Source organism: Capsicum annuum, chromosome 12, assembly GCF_002878395.1.
Source record: "Capsicum annuum cultivar UCD-10X-F1 chromosome 12, UCD10Xv1.1, whole genome shotgun sequence".
Classification (NCBI taxonomy): Eukaryota; Viridiplantae; Streptophyta; class Magnoliopsida; order Solanales; family Solanaceae; genus Capsicum; species Capsicum annuum.
Window position 1 is genome coordinate 184,932,997 of NC_061122.1, and position 21,824 is coordinate 184,954,820.

Below are 21,824 nucleotides of genomic sequence, written 5' to 3' on the forward strand. Positions count from 1 at the left end.
TTTATCACAACAACTTAAAACAACTCTAATTTATATTCATTAGCAAACATAATTGCAACTCCAACTATAACCCCAACTCCAACTTCATATCCATTAAATGTATATTTTCACTGCCAAACACGTACTACAATTGTCTCAACTCAACTATCCCTTTTCCACTATATAAATAGGGTTTACCATGGCACTAAACAACTAATTTGAAGACTATATTCTTTCACTTCAATTAAAAATATTAGCAATAATGCTCTTGGTGCACTTTAGCAAGGACGCTAACGTGCACACTACTGACTACACCATGACTCGCCTGAATAATAACGCCAGATCTCTGGCAAAGTTAGTCACACCACACGATGAAATTAGCTGCCAACTACCGTCACTTCCTCCCCTCAAAGTTCCAATCTATTCGAGAAGAAGTGGGGGATAAATTAATAAGTTTAGATTCTCCAAGATCTTTACATCTGCAGAATTTTGGGGATTTGATTGGACCATAAGAAAACCGATGCCTCCAGTTCTTTGCAGTGAAAATTTCTACGAATAATCCCCCTACAGTCAAGCTAGAGTATGGTGAGAATCGAGCTAGTCATAAATAAAAATGTTGTCGTATGTACTGCCAAGCTAAAAGCAAGGTAAGATTTCTGTTACTATTGATGAGGATGACATACGTAGCCAAATAGAGTATTGGGCATGCATTGATAGGCTATGTGATTGGAGATACCCACTATATGAAATCAATGGAAGCTTACATTACGACTATTTAGAAATGCCCGATGAAACCCCAAGTGCTCAGTTATGATGATGGGTACTTTATATTTAGTTTTGATTCAATTGAGGAATGTGATAGAGTGCTAATGGGAGGGCCGTATACCTTCTATAACAAGCCATTCATAGTGCAGACATGGTACATCGACTTTGAGTTTGACCTAAACTACATTACAACCATCCCACTGTAGGTCATATTCCCGGGTTTACCTATGGGGTATTGGTCCTGTGAAGTGCTGAGCAAGGTAGAAAGTGCTATTGGCAAGCCAAAGAACACTGATCAATTCACTGGCACAATGGAAAGAATCTCGTGTGCAAGGGTATTGATAGAAACTGATGTAACATAGCCATTACTTGAAGTCATAGAGATGGTTACTCCAATAGGTGTATTATAACAACCAGTAGAGTATGAATGGAAACCAAAGTATTTTAGCCATTGTTTGAAGTTTGGACACACATCTGAGGGGTGCTACACAAAATAAGAGACTATAAAACATGAGAAGGAGTTTTTTAAGGAAGCACCAAAGAAAAAGAGAAGGAATAGAAGGAAAAAGAGACCTCAACAACAACAATGGCAACATCGAATGGTGACTGCAGCAGAAACAAATCAAACTAAGGCAGATCCTGCCAAAGATCTCCCGGAGAAAGAGGTAAACACTCACTCATGTATCAGGGTTAATACTGATGAGGATAGGCCTAGCACAAGCACAGGGAATAGGTTTGCCCCTTGTTGCACATCCCTGCTGATGAAAACCCTCCAAGGCTGCTTGGGGAGGCCCCAAATATATGATAATATCCACCTGGAATATCAAAGGGCTGAGCCACCCCCTAAAACAGAAAGAACTGAAACTCTTTCTGAGGAAACATAAAATAGATGTAGTAGGATACCTAGAAACTAGGGTAAAGGAATAGAAGTCTGCAACAATCCTAAAGAATTTAGATGATGGGTGGAATAACTACTGCAACTACCCAGCAGCTTCAAATGGGAGAATTTGGGTGCTATGGAAATCTCATGTGACTGTATCTATCATCCAGGTGAAAGAGCAATTCATACATTTTTATATCATTGATGCTAGTAGTAACTTTGCTTCATATATTACAATTATCAATGCAAAAAATAATATCTTAAGAGAGAAAGAAAGCATGGAGAGAACTTGAGGTGATAGGAAATGTCATACAAGAAGTATGGATACTACTTGGTGACTTTAATGTTGTGATGTTCTCTGAAAACAGAATTGGTTCTGTGGTCACTCAGCAGGAGATTCAGGATTTCAAAAAATGTGTAGACCACCCCCAATTAACATCTATACATGCAAAAGGTTCCTACTACACTTTCTGCAATAAGCAAGAACAGGAACACAGGGTTTACTCAAAAATTGACTGGGCACTAAGGAACTATTCTTGGCTACAAAACTATGAATATGTGGAGGCTGAATTCCTTCCACCTGGGGTGTCTGACCACTCTCCAATTATTATCCAACATCCAGTTCAACATCAGACAAAGCCAAAACCTTTCAAGCTTTATACCACTATAATAGAGCATAAAAAATTCCCTGACATTATAGTAAACACATGGAAGAAATACTTCTCAAGCATATGTATGTACGAACTGGATCAAAAACTCAAGGCCTTGAAGAAGGATTTGAAGGGATTGAACAACTACCTTTCTTCTTATGCCCTAAAGATACAGCAAACCATAGAGAAGCTTAAAATAGTACAAATCAGGTTGATTATAGAACCTATAAACCAGATATGGATACAAGAGGAGAAAACACTCATACAGGATCTATTTCAATGGAACCTTGTTGAGGAGAAAGCTCAAAGACAAAAGTCCAGGGTTATATGGATAAAGTGTGGTGATGTAAACTCAAAATACTTCCATGCTCAGTGTTTCTTACTTCCTTTAGATTGTTATATATGCTCTTTGTGAGTGTAAAGACTTGATTCGTGTCTCTCCAGAATCAAAGAATATAGAAGAAGTATTTTCTCCATTTATGATGATATAGGTAATAAACTCACTGATCCTTTACTTATTAAGAAGGAATTCACTAGGTTTTTCTCTGACTTAATGGGCACAACTGCAACTGAAGTTCCATGCCCAAACTCTGAGGCGATTAGAAGGGGGCCTTGTCTCTCATACTCTCAGAAATAGGAACTGATACAAGATGTTACTGATCAGGACCCTGAAGAGTATGCCAGTTGATAAAGCTCCTAGGATAGATAGGTTCCCAGTAGAATTTACTGGCTAGTGGACTATTGTAAAGACTGATGTGCTAAAGACAGTTCATGAATTATTTGAGTCAGGAAAAATATTGAAATCATTTAGCTGTACAATAGTAACTTTGATACCAAAATGTGCAAACCCATCCAGGGTGAAGGACTATAAACTTATAGCCTGCTGCACTACTTTCTATAAACTGATAACTAAGATCCTACTAACAGGATGAAGAAGGTTATAGGATCCATTATAGGTCCCCTCCCAATCCTCTTTTATCGAGGGAAGGAGTATTATTGATAATATCTTGTTCAGCCATGAACTCCTCAAATGGTATTCTAGAAAGGGTCTTTCTCCCAGGTGTGTATTAAAAGTGGATCTTAGGAAAGCCTATGACTATAGAATTGACTTTCCTCAAGATTATGCTATCTGAGCTAGGATTTTCTTTGAAGTACATAAACTGGGTCATGGAGTGTATAAGTTTTGTATCCTATTCCTTGGTCCTAAATTAGGGTCTCACAAAACCTTTTCAAGGGAAAAGAGGTATAAGGCAAGGTGACCCCATGTCACCATACCTATTTGTGATAGCAATGGAGTACTTAAATAGAGAAATAAGGTGCATAGATAGAGATAAGGGATTCCAGTACCACCCAAGATACAATAAACTTTTAGTTAAACACATTTGCTTTGCAGATGATCTGCTTATGTTCTGTAAAGCTGACTTGCCTTCAATTGTTCTCATCCAGGAGGGCTTTCAATAAGTTTTCCAAGTCATTAGGTTTGCAAGCAAATTTAGACAAAAGTTTAGTTTATTTCTCAGGTGTAAAGCCACAGGCTAAACACTAAATACTTGAGTATTTGGGCTATAAGGAAGAGGGACTACTTTTCAAATATCTGGGTGTACCACTCTTATAAAAAAAGATCACTATTGATCAATGTATGCCCTTGGTAGAAAAGATAGTTGACAAAATGACATGTTGGAGTACAAAGTTTCTCTCATATGTAGGAAGGATTCAACTAATTAAGACTGTGGTGTTTGGTATTCAGACATGCTGGGCCAGATATTATTGCTTCCTAAGAAAATTATGAAGATGATAAATGGGTTGTGTAGAGTTTTTCTATGGACTGGGAATATACTGACTTCAATAAAAGCACTGGCGGCTTGGGACAAGATCTTCCTTCCAAAGGCTGTAGGTGGGATAAATGTCATGAACTTAGGATTTCGGAATGCAGCATCTATAACAAAACAGCTATGGGCCCTTGCTGAAAAAAGGACCGTCTATGGATAAAATGGGTTCATAGCTACTATATAAAGAATGGGAGTGTAAAGTCTTATTCAAGTCATAAAATTCTACATGGGCTATTAGAAAGATCGTTGAGTAAAGACAGTAGGTCATGAGGACCTCTGGATTACAAGGTGACTTAAGTACTAGACTGGCAGCATGTGTCAAAGGCTCAAAGTTCCTGATCAAAAAGCTTTATGATGCTATGATACCCCAATACCCAAAAGTCCCATGGAAAGGTATTTTTCTACACCCATGTATTCACCCTAGACACAAGTTCACACTATGGCTAGCACTACAACACAGGCTGCCCACAGTGGAGAGACTAGCAAAAATTAGAATACAAGTACCAGCTGATTGTGTACTCTGTAGAAGGGCTGATGAGACCCATGATCACCTTTTCATGAACTGTGATGTCATTCGAAGACTATGGAGAAGACTACTATTATAGATAAGAGTGCAAAGGAATATAGGTGACTGGAACACTGAACTAGAATGGTTGGCCACACAAGCAAAAGAAAAATCAGCAAAATGCTCCATCATCAGTAGTGTTTTTGCGATGGTGATCAATATAATATGGAGAACCAGGAACCTGATCAGATTCTAATAGGGCAGCTATGCTGAAGACCAGGTTTGTGGGGAAATAGCTATCTATGTCCTTATCCCGAGTCAAACTTATCGGAATTGGCAAGTTCCACTACAACAATATCCTGTTGTACCATGAAAGAGTCAGTTGACCCCTGATACAAAGCCTAAATGTAATGTTTACAGAATAGTTATTTTTTTTATTAAGAACTACTAGCTTAGTTTCTGTTTTACAGAATAGTTATTTTTTTTATTAAGAACTACTAGCTTAGTTTCCCTAACAGATAGGTGAAGGCTTAGAGCTAGTCTAGTTTCTTTTGATTACATGTAATGAGAAACAGGGAGTCTGACCCTGTTTGGTACTTTGTAAATATCCTTTTGTGAAATAAAAATATTTATTTACCAAATAAAATAAAAAACAACTCATCTTCTCAACATCAATTGCAGAGAACTCTTTCAAAAAAAAAAACCCTTTCTTTCTAAGAAAAAATTCCTATACGTGAGTTGAAGTAATTTATTTTTTCTTCTTCTAACATGACAAGTGTTTAATTGGATTCCTTTTGTAAAATTTTTCATCGATTTTTTTCCTTTTAAAATTTGAGGAATATTATCTGGGACTTAGTTTATTCATATTGCATGTCTGTTTTAGATTTTAGTTTTGTAATTTTTTTTAATTATGTGCTAAATTTTTTGTTCATCGATTTTGCAGTGATGACTGATTCAATATGGGACGTGGCTGTGTTGATGAACGCAATCTGGGATCTTCAGAGGACGGTTCATAATTTACACTGGGAGTTGGCCGTCACTAGAGCAAAGGTGATTAGCGAGATACGTAGAATTGTGGGTCTTCTGCCAAATGGCTTTTCGGATTATGACGAGAATAATAATAATAATAATAATAATAATAATAATAATAATAATAATAATAATAATAATAATAATTAGGGTTATATTTTTTTTTTAAAATAATAGTACGTTTTATGTAGTACGTATTATCTTGTAGTTTTCATTATATGTAGTAATATGTAATTAGTTTTGGTCGGATCTAGTCTGTTTCAATGAATACCTTTTTTTTATTAATGCAAAAAATCTATATTTGCTTCTATTGATTTTAGTCAAACTTTTTTTTTGAATTCACCTATTATTAATGTCAGTCAACTTATTTACGTGACTTAAACAGCCATAAAACATACACATTAGAATTTAATTAATTGTATAGTCATGGAATTGATTCTTAATATTTGCCCTCCCCAAAGCCCATGCAAAGAAATATTAGTTGGCTTCCACAAAATCACTGAAGTATGACAACTCACAGTATAATTTGGGTTCCAATGTTATGAAAAGTTATTTTATGTATTATTATTAACCTAGGCTTTTAAAAACTAAATGCAATTTGTAGTGTTCCTAGTGGTACTATCTGTTAATCGAACGATATTTAATACTGCCCGCAAGAGATAACTCATCCAAATGAATAGAGGGTCCTAAATAACCAACATACTTTCAACATTTTACTATCAGAAAAAATGCATCCTCTATTTCATTAACATTACAAATATCATATTTTACTGAAATAATTATTTTTTTAATCTATTAACATAACTCAAAAAATATTTATCATAGTTGAAACTGTAGAGACGCAATGAAAATTGCATTGAAATGAAAATAGGGAGTATATTCAAAGAATTAGGGAGTATATTCAAAGAATTTACATTGGAAAGATAAAATTGTATTTAAACCTAGGTTGTGAAAAAGCTTTATAAGCATTGAATATCCATATCAAGAGTGAGAGTTCTATTTAAAGGTTCTCTGGTGTTAAATAATAATTCCTAATAATTATACATTGCTTACTGATTTTTGAAAGTTCAATGGTAAAACTAATACTCAATACTTGGTTTTTGATTCAATATTTACTAACAAGTTGCAACATTAACCTATTCTTTTATTTATTATTAGGAAAAAATCGAAATGATTTATGCGAAGCTGGTGAAAATATTGACTGCAAGTTGGATGGTTTTCAACAAGAATTGTCTGTACGCATTGATGTGATTCAAGAGAATTTTGAACGGATGAAAAGTTACCATGAGGAGTTGGATATCCAAGTCGATACTTTGCATACTAGGATAAGTGTTATACTTGTACGATTAGGCATCGATCCTGGTTTTTCATTTTCCCTCCTTCGTTGGTTCCTTCAACATCTCTTTCAACACCTCCTTCATCACCATCTCCATCCCTATCGCCACCACACCCACCTACCCTACAATTTTGTGCCTCGGTGATGTATTAGTTGTTTTTTATGGGTAATTATTGTTTAAATGAATGAAATCCTTTGTGTAGCCTATTTCTGAATGTATTTCTAACATATATTTATGATGTTCATTTCTACTCAATTCTTGGATGTAATCCGTAACAAAATAAAGCACCACGGTGTCAAATCTAATTGTAAAAGCAAACGTATTTCATGCAATTACTTCACATCATGGTAAAATGTCTTTGTAATAAAATAGGGATGATGAAATGGCGTGTACATTGACAGCCTCACATTATATTGGGTCCTATATAAAGGTTGGCTACAATATATATAGCTCATTATCTTATCCTAACCCATTTGTGGAACTAGATTTCTATGCTTGTCTAAATATTCTTGATCATTTCTCTTACTCCTATCTACATCCTCAACTACAATGGATAGGACCCAAACCACTTCAATGAGAAAGACTCTATAGCTAACCATGTGTCCCTAAGTACTGGCAAAGATATATTTGAAAAAAGAACAATATGATGTCTTGGAGGATGAGATGACCCAAATCTTCAAACTCCTCCTTGGCCAGGAGAAAGAAGAATGGATTGAATTTTTCCTGCTTTATGAATCGAGGCACCTAAAAAAACCTTTGACATCTACCAGAAGGTCCTGAGGGAAGGCCGCGTGTAGGGGGGAGATGGTTAGGCTTGTGTCTGGGGTTATTACTTGTTACTTTTCTTCCACGTGGTTGAACAATTAATAGGTCGTTTACTTCATTAGATGTGAAATTTATTCTCTTCTAGTTATTAAATTTTTCTTTTATGTAATTGCTACTCCTGCTTTTGAAGGTTCCTTTATTTTCACTTTATGGTTTGTAATGGGTCAAACATTGGTTAAAGTTATACATTGATCATTTGGTCCTGATTCATTTAGAACTATTCACTAATCTACTCAACAAAGTTGAGACCTAATTCATTGGACGTTTAAGTGCTAAGTACTAAACAAACAACAACATGTAGCATTTTAATAAACGCATTTGTGTTACATATGTGTGAATACTCCTTGAACAAATAAAGCCACGACTACTCAACATTACAACTATATATAAATTGAGCGGTATTGGTCACAACATAATCAAATTCACAAGTTGAAATTTAAAAATTACTTATGTCATCTAATTTACCACTCCAAAATAATGTTGCTCAACTCATGATTCTTAACCTTTGCTTTAAATATTTGTTGTGCATCGGTAATGGTGGTAATGGTTGGCCTCCCCAACATGAAATCTTATTTTAAAATTTACTTCTCATTATGCCAATTTCATTTTTTTGTAATAGAAAATACGTAAAGATGTATTATATTATATGATAATTCTTCACTACAGATTCATTTAGGCTATAGCTATTTTGCAACAAAATTTTTTTAAGCTTTTGAGGTGGATTTTATATCTTTCATGCAAAATTAAAATCGAAGGCCATTGCTCAAACATAAGAAGAGGAAGTTGGAGAGTTGATAGGTGACATCCTACTCAATGGACTTGCATAGTGAAAGATCATGACAAGCATGACATAGGGTGCTCCATTTAACTTACATTATTTTTTGTTCCAACTGCTCACTCAACAACTGAAACTTTGACGTTACTGTACTTTTTATAGTTACTTTTTTATGATGATTATGTTTCGTTCCAATGGAAAATACGAAACGATGTAGCTTATGAGGTAAAAAATTTGTAACCTTCCTACCAAGTATTTTTCAAGGTTATAAGGTAGAAAACTTATGGCCAAATTGCCAAATCGAGATATCTCAACGCTCAGGCATAACAAGAATAAGTTCGAGGGTTGAAATATTTTAGTCACTTCAATTTAGTAGCCTAGTTAAAGATTATTACATCAACACATCATGTCAGTGTGATTTTACAGGGGGTAGGCATCATGACATAGGGTCCTCAATGCTTCCCACTACTCACTCAACAACTTACGATTTCTAGTTTTTAAAGTTAGTTTTGTTATACCGATTCTGTCCCATCCAATTGTAAAATGTGTAATGGTGTGGTATATTATATGATCATTTTTTACCATGCAGTCATTTAGCAAGCGCTATTTCCGAGTAAAATTTTTCTAAGCTTATTATGTGGGTTTTGTGCCATTCGTGCAAAATTGAGATTTGCAAGCTCCTTACTCAAACTTAAGAAGAGCAACTTGGAGGGGTTATAGATTACATCCTTCTTAATATACTTACAAAGTGATAGATTATGACAAGTAAGATATAGGGTAATCATTTTTACCAACCAAGTTAAATGTTTCAACTACTCACTCAATTACTATCGCTTTAACCTCACTGTATTTTTTTGAGTTACTTTTTGTTATACAGATTTTCTTCGGCTCCAATAGAAAATACGTATCAGCGTAGTATATTTATATGATCATTTTAATTATGGGTTTATTTATCAAGATCTATTCAAAATAAAAAATTTCAAAACTTATGAGGTGAATTTTGCATCGTTGTATATATTTTGAAGTTACTCTCTGTTATGATGATTTCGTTCGGTTCAAATTAAGAAAACCTAATGATGTAGCCTAGTGATATACTCACTTTTTATTACGGACTCATTTATCAAGAGTCATTCTGCATAAGAAGAGCTACATGGAAGATTGAGTTGTTTTGGGTCACTACATTTTAATGCATTTCCATGAGAAAGATTATGTAATCTAGTCATTGTAATTTTGTAGGGGGTAGGCATCCTGACATAGGGTCCTTAATGCGTCCCACTACTCACTCAACAACTTGTGATTTCTAGTTTTTAAAGTTATCAGTTTTCGTTATACCAATTTCGTCTGGTCCAATTGGAAAATGCGTAACAGTGTGGCATATTATATGATCATTTTTACTACAAAGTCATTTAACAAGAGCTATTTTCGAGTAAAATTTTTCCAAGCTTATCATGTGGATTTTGTTCCATTCATGAAAATTTGAGATTTGCAAGCTCATTGCTCAAAAATGAGAATAGCAACTTGGAGGATTTATAGGTCACATCCATCTTAATGGACTTACAAAGTGATATATTAGGACAAGTAAGATATAGGATAATCATTTTGACCTACCAAGTTAATTGTTTCAACTACTCACTCAACTACTACCACTTTAACCTCATTGTATTTTTTTGAGTTACTTCTTGTTATGCAGGTTTTCTTCGGTTCCAATAGAAAATATTTATAGATGTAGTATATTTATATGGTCATTTTAATTATGGATTCATTTAGCAAGAGCTATTCTAACAAAAAGTTCAAAAACTTATCAGGTGAATTTTGCGTCGTTGTATATATTTTGAAGTTATTGTGATTTTAGAGGGGGTAAGCTTCATGACATAGTGTCCTCAATGTTTCCAACTACTCACTTAATAACTTGTGATTTCAAGTCACTGTATTTTTAAAGTTAATTTTCATTGTGTCAATATCATTCGATTCCGATAGAAAATACGTAATAAAGTGACTCATATTTCTATATCATCTTTACTACGAAATCATTTAGCAAGAGGCATTTTATTTCAAAATTTTCCAAGGTCACAAGGTGGATTTTGAGTCATTCGTGCAAGATTGAGTTTTGCAACATACCACTCAGGAGGACCCGAAATTTAAGGATAGTGGGTGCTTAAAAAATTTAAAAGCTAAAAAAAATAAAATATGACCTCAATGAGGTTCGAACCTGAGTCACCGGTCTAGTGAAGCACCTTAAGATCAACCTAAATACCAGTGCACACAACCAACTTTTTGTTTGGGTGGGTGGTTTTATATGTTTTATACCCATTCTCATATATTTTCTATGTAATTATTTCTTTTGTGAGGTCGAGTTTAGTGGTTGCCGGAGCACCCCAAATTAGAACGTAGGTCCGCCGTTTAAGAAGTGCTAGTTGGAAAATGGAGTTGTTTTGGGCCACTTTAATGTTAATGCATTTGCATAGTAAAAGATTATGACAACAAGCCATTGTGATTTTATAGGGGGTACGCATCATGACATAGGGTCTTCAATGCTTTCAACTACTCACTCAACAACTTGCAATTTCAAGTCACTGTATTTTTTAAGTTAATTTTTATTGTGCCGATATCTTTAGATTCCAATAAAAAATACGTAACAAAGTGACTCATAATTTTTATATCATCTTTTCTACGAAATCATTTAGCAAGAGGTATTCCGTATAAAAAATTCCCAAGGTCATAATGTGGATTTCGCAACATAACTGCTCACGACTAAACTAAGAAGAAGTAAGTTGGAAGATTGACTTGTTTTGGGTTACTTTAATATTAATGGATTTGCATAGTGACAGATTATGACAACAAGTCATTGTGATTTTGAAGGGAGTAGGCTTCATGACATATGGTCCTTAATGCTTCCAACTACTCACTCAACAACTTCCGAATTAAAGTCACTGTATTTTTAAAGTTAAGTTTTATTTTGACAATATCATTGGGTTCGACTAGAAAATATGTAACGAAGTGACCCGTATTGTTATATCATCTTTACTACGAAATCATTTAGCAAGTTATCAAAAATCTTCAAGGTTATTTATGTGGATTTTGAGTCATTCGTACGAACTGGTGTTTCATAACATAATTGCTCATGACTAAGAAGAAGCTAGTTGGAGGATTGACTTGTGTTAGGACACTTCATTTCAATGCATTTGCATGGTAAAATATTATGACATCAACTCATTGTGATTTTGGAGGGGTTAAGCTTCATGACATAGGGCACTCAATGCTTGCAACTACTCACTCAACAACTTGCGATTTCAAATCATTGTATTTTTAAAGGTTAATTTTCATTGGGCTGATATCATTCGGTTCAAATGGAAAATACATAACAAACTGACCCGTATTTTTATATGAACTTTTTTTATCTACGGATTCTTTTAGCAAGATCCATTCCACAAAAACTGATTAATTTTCCAAGATTATGAGGTGGATTTTGGGACATTTCTGATTATATGACTTATTACGTTCAACAACTACAATTTCAACACATTATCGTCTTCTTATACCGTGTGATTCATATATTTTCTGCCAAATGATACAAATAAACCCCGCGAAAAATCACATTTTCTGACTAACATTAATCTAAAGTCGTTTAAATGGTTATTAATGCATTACCAAGCCATCTATATATATGTGTTGAACATCACTTTCCAAAGAATGCATTTATAGTCCACATATCATAACAAAAGAAAATTAATTCACAAAATGGAGAGAACACCTGCTAGAGGAAAGATTTGGTTGGGGGTTGCAATTCCCCTGAGGTGTTAGAAAAACTTTATAAAGAACGTAAAGGTAAATGCAAAGTACTTGAGGATTAGCTCACTGAGCTCATTAAATGTTTGTTCAAATGGAAAGGAAATGCTATGTTAAAAAGATCTTGCTTAATGAACAAGACCCCTTGCCTAAATCTTTTGACATATATCAAAACATACTTTGTCAATTCTGCCTTGCTTGCTCCCTTAGAAGAGACACTGATGCTACTGAATCATAGCAGTCTGGGGGAGCCAACCAAGGTAGGACAAGAGATGCTGCTTCACGAACCTCACCAAGAAAGAGGGCGTGTTCTAGGGCTCCATAGCTCTAGGTATTTTAGCACCTCATTTTGTAATTTTGTAAGTATTACTAATCTAAGGGTTTTATTATTGAAAAGTTAATGCAATTTGCAATATTTATATTGATGCTAATAATCCAAAAAAAACAAATGATTTTTACTAATTCCCACAAGAGATTACAAACTATATCATCTGAATGCCTAGTCTTTCATAAGTACTATACATGAAATAAAATAAGACAGGCGTACTTAAAACAATGTTTTAGCTTCTCGTTCATTTGCTACTATTAGACCTAATCCCTTAGCAAACTTTTCAGTTTCAAAGATTTTTATTTCAAATTAAGAAAGATTTATCAAGTGAGTTAAGATTACAAAAAATGATTACTATATCAAAGTAGTTTGATAACATTTACGTTGTCTCTCTTAAAATAACAGAATTGAAAATATAATAATTTCTTAAATTAAAACAAAATACTTCATTACGACATGCATTCAGAAACCCATGCATAATAGTAACAAAAAAAGGGAAATCCCTTGATACTTCTTCAAAGAAAATAGTAGCATACAAAGAGGAGGTTTCAACTATACAAAATTTGTGCTGCTTAAATTTGAAGGACGAAGAAAGTTATCTTGATCTATGCAAAAGTGATCACACATTTCCTTTCGTATCATCTCCAACACCTCTTCAAAAGCATTTACCTGAGTCCTCATGAACTCTAGACATTGCTGCGATCTTCTCATTTGTTCATCTAGGTTAGCCATTCTCTTGAATAGTTGTGCAGCATCACATTGCATGCCATGAAACATTTCTTCAGTAGGCTGGACATAAATACAAAAAATAATTAGTAGGGTCAAACATAAATAAAATGTTAGGATTACAAGAATGGATGATAGTTTCAATTCATATCTTTAACAAATTTACCTGGAATATATTTCTTTGCATTGATATGGTTAATTACATGGTTCTTTATGTGGTCACGGTTTAAATAGATGTGAACAATCAATGTTAGAATTAATGTGCACGCCTAACCAATGTCAGAGTGTCTTTAAAGTCAAACCCTACTTTACAATTAATAATTATCTTTCATCGGAAATTAAATGGTTACTTACTAGATAAGATATAAGTTCTTTAATGTATAATGTTGTAACTTCTCAAATGGTCTGTTGAGGTTTGATGTTAGAGATTTTTCAATGAGTGTGTGTAATACCTCGTACTTTTTCTAACTCAGTTTAGCTCCTAGAATGTCAAGGGTTAGCTTTGAAAATAAATAACTCTTGATACGTGTAGAATTTTTCAGCTCTAGACCCACCAATGTATAGATAATTGGCTCAGCTTTCCAACGATACCAATTTCACCTCAATTCGATACTTGGTTGAGAAGTTATGGTGTTTTTAGTAAAATAGTATGGCATTTCGACAGGCACTGCATCGGGTGAAGGCCAAAATGGCAATTGTCCAATTCCAGTGAAGCACCATGATTGTCCCACGTCGCGATGAAGTCCCAGTTCCCGTTTATCAATTTCCAGTAGCTCACAGTGATGGTACCATATCTTTATGATGACCCAAATGTCATTTGTCTATTTCCAGTGGCTTATCGCGATAGCCCCACAACGCGATGAAGTTCCAGTTCGCAACAGTCAATTTCCAGTAAGCCACCGCAATAGTGGCGCATCGCGGTGGGATGCCAAATCGGAATTTTTCCCAGTTCCAAGTTAATTTTTAAAAGGGCAATCTAGTCTCTTACCAAGCCCCTAAATTGTGAATAACAGAGAATTAAACATATTCTTAGCATTCTATACTCACTATTCATCAAATTACTCTCCAAGAAAGCCCTAGAACTTAAAACATAATCGCCAAGGAATCCAATTTCCACCATTTTTTTCCCAAGATAGCTCAAAATTAATGATTCCAAATTCAAGATCTCTAAGAATTCATCTTCAAAAGAACAAATAGGAATCCAAAATCAAGTATTCTTATCAATTACATCAATTAAGGTCTGTGGGGGTTTTCAACAAGGATAATCCATTCATCCTTGTGCCCAAAATTAGTTTTAAAGTTGATTTTGTATGAAATTTCATGAGTTTCAAATTAGGGTTCATACCCAATATTGCTAATTGAAAGATTATGAGATTTGAAGTGTTTTAGAGGATGAATTTTATGTTTATTTCTGTATTTTCATGTGCATTGCAGAAATTTTCAGATTTTGAGTTGAATTATCCATATCTTCACTATCAAACATGAATATTATTATGTTTTGACATGAATTTGATGCATGGGTATTAAGCCCTAGTTGAATATTGCTATTTCAAGATTGATCCATATGAATAGATTATTTTTAGATTTTCGATAAAGATTTGATCTTTTGATCTTAGCTTAGATATAGAATCCACTTAACAGTTTAATCTAACAGATATATAGTTGCTTTTCATTATAAGCCATTTATACTAATTTTAAAAGTAGATTTTCAATAAAATGTGCATATAGATTAAAGGGAGTAGTATTTAGCACTGAGTTGGGTATTTTATATGCCCTAAAACTACGAGCCAACGTAGGTTCAGATTATCAGATTATTTCTATTTCTATATGGATGACAGATACTAATGTGATCACTTTGATTAGGTTATACTCCTTGGCAAGAGTATGACACCTCTCCCCAATGTGAGTTTTTTCCATAAGGGAACTAGACGTTGGACTCCATCGTAGCTCACATCGTTTATATCGTTTAGAAGAACCTCCCTACTAGTAAAACCTTACGGAAAATAATAATCTTAATAGAACAACTTTTAAAAACTAAGTGTAAAGGCTTACAACTTTACTCAGATATTGTTTTTCAGAAAGACATTAGCTACAGATTTTAGTTTTCAGATTTCAGACATAGAAGTGAGTCCTTTCTATACTTAGACAATATGATTTCAAGACATAATACAAGTATAGCTTTTGGAAACTAAAAGTTATGTCTCACTATATTTATGTATCATGTTTTTCTATTCTTGATTATGATTTATAATTTTTAGATATTTCAGCTTATGTGAGTCATCTACATTTAGCATACATTCCTTGCAAATTTATAAATACATTGAGATATGATTTTTACTTATGCATTCACCCCCATATGCTCAGTCTATCCTTAAAGTACTAATCCACATTTACACCTATGTGCTACATTATCTTATAATGTAGGTTCAGGTGCTTAGTTCCAGCAGCGTGAGTAATTTCGAGCGTCTCCATCTACATCCTAACAATTGGCGAGTCCTCATAGTTTGGGGACTTAGTCATTCAGTGTTTTTTAGCTCATTAGCATAGATGATTCAGTATTTTTAGACAGTTTGAGTCAGCTGGGGGTTTGTCCCAATGACTTTCTAATTATTAGTAGTAGAGGTTTGTTAGACTGCTTGTTATCATTCAGACTTTCAGTATTGATTTATCAGACTCTTGAGTCTAGTGATTTAAGATATTATATTTAGATAATTTTAGTTTAGCTCAAATAGATTTCCACACTTTAGCTTTGATCATATATTTACATTTTCTCTATATTGAGCTTACAGATTTAGTAGAAGGCTGACAAGGTTAGCTTAAGGATACTCATAGTCTTGAGCACCGTGTGACATCTCGAGTTATATTTTTGGGGTGTTATAAGCTTGGTATCAGATCCTAAGATTTATAAGAGTCCTAGGGAGTCAGACAAGTTATGTTACGTAGAGTCTTGATCATGGATGTGAAGAGCGCCACATTTATGAGACAGAGGCTATGAGATGTTTTAGGAAATCATATCTTTCTTTCATGATCTTTATACTTACAGTATCTCTATCTGCTTTTAACTCATGTTCTTATATGACAGTTGAATATGCCTCCTCGTTGAGCTAACGCCTGCAGAAATAGTAACCAGCCACCCCAGCCTACTGACCCTCTAAATGAGAATGTATCCCATGTTGAGTTTTGGGCTGTATTTCAGGCGTTGGACGAAGCTATGACTACTAATGTTCAGGGCAACCATCAGGCGATAGTCCCACTTCAGCAGAATAGGGATTTATCCATAGCCAAAATTCATGACTTCATAAGAATGAACCCACTGGAGTTCTTTGGGTTAAAAGCAGGTGAGGAACCACAACTTTATTTAGATGAGGTGAAAAAGATCACCCAGATTATGCATATTTCTAAGGAAGAGAGTATAGAGTTAACACATCCTATAGATTGAAGAATGTAGAGTATGATTGGGTAGTTATGTGGAAGAATGGTAGGGGTGAGAATGCAGCTACTAAGAGTTGGCAGGTATTTCAGGATGCATTTCTAGACAGGTTCTTTCCGTGTGAAATGAGAGAAGCTAAGGTAGAAGATTTTGTGAACCTGAGGCAGGGCTCAATGACAATGAAGGAGTACTGCCTTAAGTTCAACCAATTGTCTAAGTATGCCCCTGATATGATGGCTGACCCTAGGGTAAGTATGAGTAAGTTTGTTACTGGAGTATTTGGTTTGGTAGTCAAGGAGTGTAGGACTGCCATACTTATTGGGGACATGGATATTTCTAGGTTGATGATTCATGCCCAGCATATTAAGATAGAAAATTTAAAGAAAAGAGAGAGGGAAAATTTACAAATCTTCTATGATTTTCTATTTAAATCAATCAATCAATAGGAGATCAATCATAGAATAACAATCAAAAATTGCGAGTGAAAAATGAGTAACCAACAAACTAATCCTGCAACTTTCAATCCTGGAAACTCTTCCAACCCCTAAAAGTTTTGTGCTCCCCCTAATCCACTCTTATCGTTGTGTTCTCAGATGACCGAAGTCACCATACAGGTTGATGCGTTGAGTAGAAGTATGGACAGTTTTTCCAGCAATTAGGACCTGCTTATAAGTTACATGAAAACAATGATCGATAAAATGATGAAGCCACCTCCACGAACCTCCCTCCCAAAAGTGCCATCAAACAGATAATTGTCAACTTTCTTTGTTCATATTTTTTAACATTTTTATTGTTAGAATAGTAGTCTTTAAAGTTAGCATTTCCTTTCTTTGTTACGCAGAGTTATTAGTTTAATTTTTAAATAGAATGTAAGTGCGAATTACAATCTTTTTAGTGATTCTAATAATCCAAAAATCAAAGGATTTTTACTACTGTCCATAAGAGATTAGAAAATAAACTTTCCAAATTACTAGGCTTTGCTAAATACTATATATAAAAGTAAAATAAATAGACATCCTTAACACAAAATGCTTTAGATTTTAGTGTCTCATTGGTTAGCAAGTCTTATACTTCTTTCCCAGTGAAATTTAGAGATTCTGCGTATTTTATTTTAAAATAAGCAAGAATTAATCTTCCTTCACACAATTTGGGATTTCTAGTATTGAAGAGCATTGAACTAGGTAACTTTAGAGACTCTATTTTCTATTTATTTGCTATACTATCTAGTGTACCATTGTTCTTTCGTAATTTGGTTGTACTGTATTTTGATTTTTTTTGTTATCCTTCTTACTTTAGGGTTTACTACCTATCAGGCTTAACATCTCAATCCCATTAGGTTAAGTGCGTTGAAAATAAAAAAAAATGCTTTGTTATACTAATAAATGTCTATATTGATTTCTAAGAAGAAAAAATTTGAAGAGTAATTCTATTAAAAAATGATCAGTGTAAATTAGCAACAATGCATATGTTTTAGTTAACATTTGTGGTTCATCATAACGGAATATTGATCACGATATATGTTGAGTTATTATGCCTTAAATTTATCCTTCAAATCACGTATGACGATCAGTATCTTTTTGTGATCCAGATAAATATCAAGATTAAAAATAATAGCGAACAAAAATTATGCGTATCGAAAGTGAAACAAACATAGATGAACTAATATTTTATAGAAGGATTGATGAATTTATCCGAGTGCATGAATTTGAAAAAAAAGTAATATGAAATGTATCCATCTAAGATGGACTTCTACGCCTCTCTTCATCTTCAACATCTACATGCTCTAAAGCCTCTACTTTTATGCTCCCTCCTCTATTTTCATCATCCGACTGGACGTTCATATTTAAATTATACCATTTATTTGTTTGAATATCACCGTCCTTAACGGTTGTAGCCTACTCATCATCATTAGGATCTCCCTTATTATTACCATATTTTAGCTGCAGTTGTAACTGATTAATTCGAGCAACAAGTTTAGAGATAACGAAACACAATTAGAGACAAATTTCCATATCTCTCCAAAGAAAAAATTTACAATCCTAGGGGTCCTGCAACATAAATAAAATTCATTAAAATATGAAGTAGGAAGGAAAAAATACACACAAAAGATGATTTTAAATTAAACTTTGAACATACAACTTACACCGTATAGCGGACAAGCCCAATATCATCTTTAGGGATTCAAGCATCCCAACAAGTCTTCATAGGCAAGACATAACCGTGGCCGTACCTCATCTCTATGTCATGACATGAATCATTTTCATCCATACATACTTGTGGTAATTTTGACATTTTATTGCTCTTAGATGTTTCTAGCCTTGCTTAAGTTATTAAATAATAGAGATGGAGTTATTAAATAGTGAAAGAGAAAGGGGAGGCATCTCTTTGAAAGGACATTAAGAGACAAAGAATGTAACTTCTCGAGTCTACACCCTAGACGTCACAGGTGCTTACAACCCTGAATGATCACAAGCTAACCCATGACTGGTACCTACTATGAGCACTAAATAATAACACTAAAAATATATGTGAAATTTAGGTTGAAAATGCCATAAGGTTCATAGGCTGAAAACAAATACTGAATACTGATAATAATATTGAAAAATTGAACATCTTTCTGAAATAGTCTAGTTCGAAAGCCTCTAACTTTCTGAATGTGGATTTGATGGGATAAGGCCCCAACTAACTCCGACCACTGAACATACTAAATCTACTGAAATGCTAAAATAAAATAATATCCTCGATAGATAAGGACTCACTACTGAATCTACCACTGATATCTTGAGATGCTAAGTATGATCAGGAACCTGTGTATTTGAACCTATGATATGAGACATCATAGCGCAAAAGAGAGTATGCGATCAGTACGTGGAATGTACTGGTATGCTAAGTGAGGTAAGGCTGATATACATGGGTTCATATGCATGAGATGATAACTGACTGAATGAACATCATGAAGTAACTAGCTGAGAGTACATGCAAAACTATAACTGATGAACATACTGAACATACAATACTGCGCGTATAAGTATACAGCGTGTATCTGAGATTATACTGAAATTGAGTACTGAATTTTGATAGTTGAGTAACTGATAACTAATAGCCATGGTTCTGTAGAACTTTCTGATTTCTTTACTAAATACTGAGACTGAAACTGTAACTGTGGGAGTTATCATCTAACTGACATACCCTGATTATAGACTGAGTTGGAGTCCAACCTGTAACCCCAGTTGGAAGGGTGTTAGCACCTTGCCACAGGATACTAACAATATTGTGTCAACTCTAACCTAGCAGGAAGACTCATGAAATATATATATAATTGCGTCAACCCTAGTCTGATAGAAGGACAACTTATCCTACGATGGCTACTTAGTTCTGTAATGCAGGGACTGCTACTAAGGGTCAAACCCTCTGCTGGCAGGAATGCCCTCATCCCTAGTTTCACTCAATGCTGAATCCTACTCCCAGCTGAATCAACACTGAACTAATCACTAGACTGTACTAGGCTTGACTGAACTAAAACTGATCGTGTTGACTGACTAAACTGGAATGAGTTCACTGAGTTCTGTTAACTGACTGATTACTACTGTTCTTGACCTTTAATGGGACTATTCTATAATTACTGTAACTAAGTAAAAAGTTAGATTTTGGATAATTAATTACCCTCAGTACTTGATAGCATAATTGATAAACTTATGTCACAACTTTAGCAACACAACAATAGGTTACCATGCATGATTTACTCATATGGACATTTTATCAAACACTTGGGAAGCATGATTGTTATACACGAAGAATAAATATATAGGGCATCATAACTACAACATGCAACTTGCAAATTCAAGGGTTTTGATATGAGAGATTCATAATTCAACATACATGCTAACATAATTTCATGGAACTGATACAAGATCTTAACTTGAAACCCATACAACAACACAAACATGAACATAATTTAATTCATAACATGGGAATCATAATTCAAGTTTTTATAAAGGTTTCTTAAACTCCAAGGGTGGAAGGAGACCCAAGGATGAATACCTAACATACCTTGATTGTTGAATTGTGAAGATTGTTAGGGATTTCTTGGAACTTGATCTTGTGCTTGATAAATTAGGGTTTATTTCTTGAGAGGATTTTTTGGATGAGTGAATGTATTTTGCCTATTGAGGGGCTGAATTTCGTGTTATAGGGGTTTAATATGGGAGGAAAATGACTTAGTTACCCCCACAAATCTGTAACTTAATACACAATTTGTGCCCAACGATGTGATGACCAATGCACCGCATCGATGTTGTAGACACAATTGTCGATGTGATGCATCGATGCTGTCAATACGATAGCCAACATGATACGTCAAGATCGTGTTAGCTTGCTATTTTGGTCCTCCAAATATGACTCTGATAATATCTGAAAAATCCAAAACTCACCCAAGATGACCTACTGATATCCCTGGTCATTAATCAACTTAAGAATTGATATTCTAAAGTCGTAAGGATCGACAATAAGATCATTTAATTACGAAGGCTAAAAATGATTCTAAGTCTTAAGACTCAGCTAAATTTTTTTTTTAAGTCTGGGATCCCTTATTACAAGCTATATAGGGCTGAATTGTACTAGGACTTTTATGGGATCTTGCAAAGAAGGGAATTAAATAGACGTGCCTCTTTGAAAAGAGCTTAAGAAATGGAGAAGGAATTTGAAAAGACTCTCCAGTTAGTTAGGGATGCATAGGAATGAAATAAGCTAATTAATTAGGAGTGTATGGGGAAGGAGGAAACATTTTTTAACAAGTCCAAATTCAGGTCACAAATATATGCATTATTTTGTTTGGACATTAAGTTGTTAATATCCTACTTAGAGGGGTGTTTTTGATGTGCCTCCTTAGTTCGATGATTTTGTAATTAGAAATTTATAATTACGTAAAACAAAGACTAATTATCTGCTATCCGCAATATTCTATATTATTTGTTAAACTTT

General features: G+C 34.3%; 1 long non-coding RNA gene across 1 annotated transcript; it reads left to right on the forward strand.

Annotated features, from left to right (window-relative positions):
- Window positions 1-205: 205 nt before the first annotated feature.
- On the forward strand, window positions 206-5,946 carry LOC107851181. Its single transcript, XR_001668908.2, has 2 exons — window positions 206-5,015; window positions 5,552-5,946. It is a non-coding gene; the product is annotated as an uncharacterized LOC107851181 (long non-coding RNA).
- Window positions 5,947-21,824: the final 15,878 nt, after the last annotated feature.